The sequence below is a fragment of the Eptatretus burgeri genome, chromosome 6 (assembly GCF_056783735.1).
Source record: "Eptatretus burgeri isolate ZD-2024b chromosome 6, Ebu_testis_v1, whole genome shotgun sequence".
Lineage (NCBI taxonomy): Eukaryota > Metazoa > Chordata > Myxini > Myxiniformes > Myxinidae > Eptatretus > Eptatretus burgeri.
In genome coordinates this window covers 77804888-77812307 of record NC_140966.1, presented here as the reverse complement: position 1 = coordinate 77812307, position 7420 = coordinate 77804888, and positions in this window count along the sequence as shown.

Sequence of the window (7420 nt, the reverse complement as noted above, 5' to 3'; positions counted from 1 at the left end):
ATGATCCGATTTACTTCAAACTAAGCTTATAGTGAACCTTATTCTATTTGTGACTTATAATCCTACCCATTCCTATCGTGAAAATGCATATTTGTGAAGATCGGTCGGGTCCGAAGTTTTGGGGTCATGGTCATCGATCAAAATTACAAATTTTCCATTATAAATCAAAAAAGGTTAGGAAAATGCATGTTTACTATGGAAGACATATATGAATTCCTTTATTGCCTTTCATTTGACACCATGACCTTTGACCTTATGTGGCCTTGAAAGGTCAAACTCATTTTACGGTCATAACTTCGTCAAAAATGGTTGAATTGACTTCAAACTAAGACAAAAATATTCCTTATTCTATTCCTTATAATCAACATTCAGGTTAAGGATGTATCAAATCTAAATTTGATCCCCAAAATAACTTTATGCCTTAAATGGGTGGGATTTGTTGTGCCTGGCACCACTTGTTGGTAAATGATTAAATTATGTATATGTATATGTATACACACACACACACACACCATTCTCTCTCTCTCTCTCTCTCTCTCTCTCTCTCTCTCTCTCTCTCTCTCTCTCTCTCTCTCTCTCTCTCTCTCTCTCTCTCTCTCTCTCTCTCTCTCTCTCTCTCTCTCTCTCTCTCTCTCTCTCTCTCTCTCTCTCTCTCTCTCTCTCTCTCTCTCTCTCTCTCTCTCTCTCTCTCTCTCTCTCTCTCTCTCTCTCTCTCTCTCTCTCTCTCTCTCTCTCTCTCTCTCTCTCTCTCTCTCTCTCTCTCTCTCTCTCTCTCTCTCTCTCTCTCTCTCTCTCTCTCTCTCTCTCTCTCTCTCTCTCTCTCTCTCTCTCTCTCTCTCTCTCTCTCTCTCTCTCTCTCTCTCTCTCTCTCTCTCTCTCTCTCTCTCTCTCTCTCTCTCTCTCTCTCTCTCTCTCTCTCTCTCTCTCTCTCTCTCTCTCTCTCTCTCTCTCTCTCTCTCTCTCTCTCTCTCTCTCTCTCTCTCTCTCTCTCTCTCTCTCTCTCTCTCTCTCTCTCTCTCTCTCTCTCTCTCTCTCTCTCTCTCTCTCTCTCTCTCTCTCTCTCTCTCTCTCTCTCTCTCTCTCTCTCTCTCTCTCTCTCTCTCTCTCTCTCTCTCTCTCTCTCTCTCTCTCTCTCTCTCTCTCTCTCTCTCTCTCTCTCTCTCTCTCTCTCTCTCTCTCTCTCTCTCTCTCTCTCTCTCTCTCTCTCTCTCTCTCTCTCTCTCTCTCTCTCTCTCTCTCTCTCTCTCTCTCTCTCTCTCTCTCTCTCTCTCTCTCTCTCTCTCTCTCTCTCTCTCTTGCTCCGCATGGGCAATGCTGGGGTTAAAGCACTCTTCGCACGGGTAAATTTGTCCTCCACTTCTTCTCCCACCCCCCCCCCAAAAAAAAAAGCAGAGGGGAGTGTCAAAGCTGTCATCGTGTGTCTTCCGTAAGATGATTCCTTAAATGTTCCCGGTCCACTTCAAGATTCCTTGGAAAGGGAAAATGTCACAAAGATGTGAGGAACAAATCAAAAGATGCGTCTCAAACACGTATCTGGCTGTTCGTCCAAGAGTGATTTTCACCTTTCGACATCTGATTCCTGCAGTTAAGAAGGATGTTCTGTCTGCCTCAAAACTTAGCAATATTATTCATGAGTTCAAATGCAGGAATGTGATGCTCGGTATGTAGGCAGAACTACCCAGACTCTGACTGACAGAATCAAACTGCACATCCCTTTGTCCATCAGGAAAAACACTATTAGGAGATTGGGACCATGGACTCTGTGCAGAGTGTTGGTGATGCTTAAAGAGTCTCCTTGGCTATTGGGGCACAATCCTGGCCGGGCCACCACTCCAACACAGGATACCAGCAAGCTGGTACTCATTTTGCTGACCTCGGAAGGATGACAGGCCGAGTTAACCCCACCTGGTATTAATTCACCTGGAGCGGGATTTGAACTCAGGACCCTAGTATCCAAACCCCACCACCCAAATCATGAAGCCAACTCCAGGCATAAAAACACAATTGGTTCACAAATACAGCAAGTACCTGCTTGTAGGAAGGTCCCAGCATCAATCCCAACATTGTGTGTATCTGCTATTGGACAGAACTTGATTGAGAATGCAAGCTGTGCTGAACAGTATAACGTGGATGCATTCAAGATATTGAGTGGAGGACGAAGTATAATGCATCTCCAAATACTAGAAGTGACATTCATCTCTTCCATGAACCCCATGTTTTGTCCGAAAGAAGAGTTGGTCCACTCGGTTTGCTTATTTGTGCAAAGAAGAGGAACACAAACTCGTCTAATGATCACAGATCTTAGATTGTTCTTCCTTCTATCGGAAAAACTGTTCTTCCTTATCACCTCATTCACTTTGTGTGAATTTCACCTGATGAAGACACAACAAAAAGCTTTGTGGTTTTCTTTTCATGGTAATGTCCTTCAAAATGTTCATATTGAAGTTTTGTAGTACCAAGCATCTTTTGTGATGAAAGTTATATTATTGTTTTTTGATTATATTAAAATGTTTATTATCTGAAATTTTGATTACATTAATTTGTCGCAATGTTGCGCAACATGTCACACCAATTTTAACCCAAAATTAAAAAAAAGTTAGCGTGCATAAGATTAGCAAGGGGAACAGGCATTGCCTGGTGCTGAGTCGTAACCCACCTCCCTTTGGACGCTTTTCCGGAATTGGTGAGTGTCCAATGTTTCGGCCGGACTCGTGGGGATGAGTTCCTCCTTTGGGGCACGCAGTCATACCACTGCGTTCTAGAAAGGGGTGCCCCACTGATGCAGGTCCTACTCCACTCCCACGGCTTTTCTCTTCGGAACTTGTGACACACTGCGCCCGGCATGGCCCTCCCAGGGCAGTCTGTTGCAGTCGGCGACAGGTGACAGGTAACCTCAGACTCCTGACCTGGGTGGGCCTAGCTGTGCATGGCCAACTGCTGAATCGTTGCGAGCTTTGCGCCGCTGTTCAGCAATATCAGTGAGTTCCGTGTCCCACACCACGATGGGCAGATGGTCTTGCCAGCCACGCCAGGGGCGCAGATCAGATGGGCTGGATTTGGATGCTGGGTCGGCATGCATCACAGGAGACTGCATGTCAACCAACAGATGGTTTCGCGATCCCAAACTTCAGTCTGTCAGTCTGTCACATCAGCACCACGGTAGTCAACACCGTTGAGTAGGGAGGACAATGCCAACCCTATTGACATTTTGAAGAAATCAAATTTCGTTTTTTACCTCCACCACCAAAGGTCACCAGGAGCATTGCCCACCAGCAGGAGAACCTTGAATTAGACCTTATTTCCTGCCAGGTACCTCTCCACCTGAGGGACGAAACAGCTGTGGAACCATTCCATGAAGATGGCAGCTGTTGCTGTGATGTATTGCCCATTCTTGGGTTTGATGTGAGTGCCGTGTGCGCATTCGCGACACACAGGACCAGCTGAACACAGCTGAGGGTTCTCAATAAAACTTTCGTGAAGTTGAATGCATCGTGGTTGGTCTGATTATTTGTACTTCACGACATTACAAGTGGTGACGAGGTTAAAAAAAACCTATCCATGTCTCGTTGGCGACTGTCGGCACGCTCCATGAATACTCAATCCGATGGGGAGGATTGGGCGGATTTTATCGAGAGGCTGGACCGGTATTTCGTGGCCAACAACATGGCGGCTGCTGGTGATGCCCTCCGTCGTCATGCTGTGTTGTTGACTGTGTGCGGGCAGGTGTACGGACTCATCAAAAACCTGCTGTCACCATGGCGACCGACCGACAAGTCATATGAAGAACTCTGTTGGCTTGCCAAGCTGCACTTCAACCAGAAAGCTGGTATAATCATATGGAGGTACAAGTTTTATCCACACGCTCACCAGGAAAATCAGGACATTTCCCGTTTTGTCGCTGATCTGCGCCGTTGAGCAGAACCATGTCCGTTTGGTGCTGTGCTTGATGAGATGCTCCCCGAGACATTTTTGTGATTGGGGTAAATCATGACGTCTTACGAAAAGTCCTTGCTCAAGAAGGCGACCTTGACCTGGGAAAAGCAGTGAAGATTGCACAGGTGTGTATGACAACTGCTGAAACGCTGAAGGAGATCTCGTGGAAAAGCCAGAACTCTTCAAGTGCAGATACTGAAAATAAGATTGCTCAATCTTCGTATAGGGCTACACCTAAGAAAGTTGTGTGTTTGAAACTGCTTCATCGGTAGCAAGAGGCCGTAATAACTTGTGTTGGCAATGGTGGTGCAAATCATGTGGCCCACCAGTGCAGTTTCAAGCGGTACACATGTAACGGATGTGGCAAGATCGGGCATCTTCAAAAGAGGTGTTCCCAATCCAGCAGTGGTGATAGTATTGGCACGACCCAGCATGTGGATGATGGTGAGCATGTTGCTGGAGCTGATGAATCATCACTGCATGGTGAGGAGTGTAAGATGTATACAATCCATGGCAGCACCGCACTGGTAACTGGTGATCTTCAGCTGAATGTCAAGCAGGTGTCAATGGAGGTGGACACAGGGGGAAGTCAGTCAACTCTGAGCCAGGAGACATTTGACAAATTGTGGGACTGTGAGGCTGTGAAGCCAAAATTTAGTCCAGTGAAGGCCAAACCTCGGACCTACACCAAGGAAATTGTTCCGGTAATTGGCAGCACAGTTATCAGTGTGTCTTTTATCTTGGTGTGACTTATGAACTGCCTATATGGGTTGTACCAGGCAATGGTTCTGCATTACTCGGTCGGAACTGGCTTGAGAGCATAAAGCTGAACTGGCATGAGATCAAAAAGCTGTCTTCAGTGGAGGCTCCCAGTTGTGCTCAAGTACTGGATAAGTTTCCATCTCTGTTTGAGCCAGGAATTGAATCTTTCATGGGGATGAAAGTTAAGAGTCATCTGGACTCGGAAGCAAAGCCCTTCTACTGTAATTCTAGGTCTGTTCCCTACTTGATGAGGGAAAGGATTGAGTGTGTATTTGAGAGACTCCAGAGTGAGGGGGTCAACTCTCCTGTTGAGTTCAATGAAAGGGCTCGTCCAATTGTTCCCGTCCTGAAAGGTGATGGAGCAGTGAGGATCTGCGGGGACTACAAGGTGACCATAAATCGCCACTCCATGTAGGATCAGTATTCACTGCCCAAAGCATTATGACCTGCATTGGACATTAGCTGGTGGAAAGTCATTCACCAAGTTGGATCTGACGTCTGCTTACATGACGCAAGAGTTGGATGAGGAGTCAAGGAAACTCACGTGCATCAACACTCACAAGGGGCTGTTCATCTACAATCGCTATCCTTTTGGAATACGTTCAGCAGCTGCCATCTTTCAGAGGAACATGGAGGGTCGATTGAAATCTGTGCCAATGACTGTCCTGTTCCAGGATGACATCCTGATCATGGGCTGCAACACTGCAGAACACCTGAGTTACCTGGAGGAAGTCCTGCGTCGTTTGGACAAAGTAGGACTCAGACTGAAACATGAGAAATGTGGGTTTATGACGCCTGAAGTTGTATTCCTAGGAAGAAGAGTCACTGCTGCCGGGATCATGCCATGTGGTTCCAAAGTTGAAGCAATCAAGAACGCACCCAAACAAGAAAATAATGTCACAATTGCATTCGTTTTTGGGTTTGATCAACCATTTTGGCAGTTTATTGCCGCAGGTGAGCACAGTGTTTGAACCCCTGCATCAGTTACTTCGGAAAGGGAAAACTTGGGTTTGGGGCAAGGTCCAGGATGATGCCTTCAAGGAAGCTAAACGTCTATCGTGTTCTAACAAGTTACTTGTTCATTATGATCCATCTAAGCATCTTGTATTGTCATGTGATGCTGGTGCTGATGGGGTAGGCTGTGTGTTACAACAAGCTAATGAGTCGGGCAAGCTACAACCAGTTGCGTATGCTTCCAGAAGCTTGATGAAAGCTGAAAGAGCCTATGGTTTGGTTGATAAAGAAGCATCAGGCTGTGGGTTTGGGGTAACCAAGATGCATCAGTATTTGTTTGGTCATAAATTTGAGCTTGAAACTGATCACAAACCGCTCACCTTCTTGTTTTCAGAGAACAAGGGAATCAACACCAATGCGTCATCACATGTTCAGTGGTGGGCCTTGATGCTGTCTAGTTGCAATTATACTATTCATTACAGGCCTGGCACTGGGAATTGTGCTGATGCAATGAGTCGACTGTCGGTACCTATCACTGATTGTAACAATACCCCTCAACCTGCTGACCTTGTATTAGCTATGAATGTGTTTGAGAGTGACAATTCTCCAGTCACTGCTGCTCAAGTGAGATTGTGGTCCAACAGAGATCCTGTGTTGTCTGTAGTTAAGTGTTGTGTTATGACTGGCGATTGGTCCCATATACCAGACTCAGAAGAGTACAAGCCATATTTACGTCGTCGAGTTGAGTTATCTGTCCAATCAGAATGCTTACTTTGGGGCCGACGTGTCATCATGCCAAAGCAGGGAAGAGAGAAGTTGGTTTCTGAACTACATAGTACCCACCCTGGTATTGTTACGATGAAAGCTATCGCAAGGTCTCATGTTTGGTGGCCTGATATTGATTCTGAACTTGAATGCTGTGTTCATTGTTGTGATACGTGCATACAGCTCAGCAAGTCACCAGTGGAATCACAGCTGAGTCTTTGGTTGTGGCCTTCCAAACCTTGGTCCAGGATTCATGTTGACTTTGCAGGTCCGTTCTTTGGAAAAATGTTCCTTGTTGTAATTGATGCATTTTCCAAGTGGATTGAATGCTCTATCATGTCCACCAGCACTTCTGCTGCCACCGTTGAGAATTTACATGTCATGTTCGCTACTCACGGTCTACCTGATGTGTTGGAAAGCGATAATGGTTCGTGTTTTACATGTCAGGAATTCATGAGGTTGAATGGTATCAAACATGTCAATTCTGCTCCATTTAAACCCACTTCTAATGGTTAGGCAGTGCGTGCTGTACAGGTTATCAAGGGTTAAGGCGTGTTACTCAATGTTCGCTTCAAACGTGTTTGTCATGCATGTTGCTAGGTTACAGATCCAGATCATATACCATAACTGGAGTGCCTCCAGCCGAATTGCTTATGAGGCGAGAACTCAAAACCAGACTTTCTCATGTTCATCCTGACATCGGTGAAACTGTTGATAACGAGCGTCAGAGTCAGAAACACTATCATGATTGCACGGCTGCATTGCATGACTTTGCTGTGAATGATCCTGTTTATGTACTGAACCATGGACTTGGAGAGAAATTAAATTTATTTTGCCTTCCTAACTCTAGAGATTCCCCACAGAGAACCCAAGCACAGCAGCCTTCAATTCAATCCCACTGGTTAATTATTTTCATTGCACTGAATTCTGCTATTTCCGTTGCACTCAATGAAACCAGCTCATTGAAGCTGTTTAATTTTTGGCACATTCCGAAATCTTTTGTTCA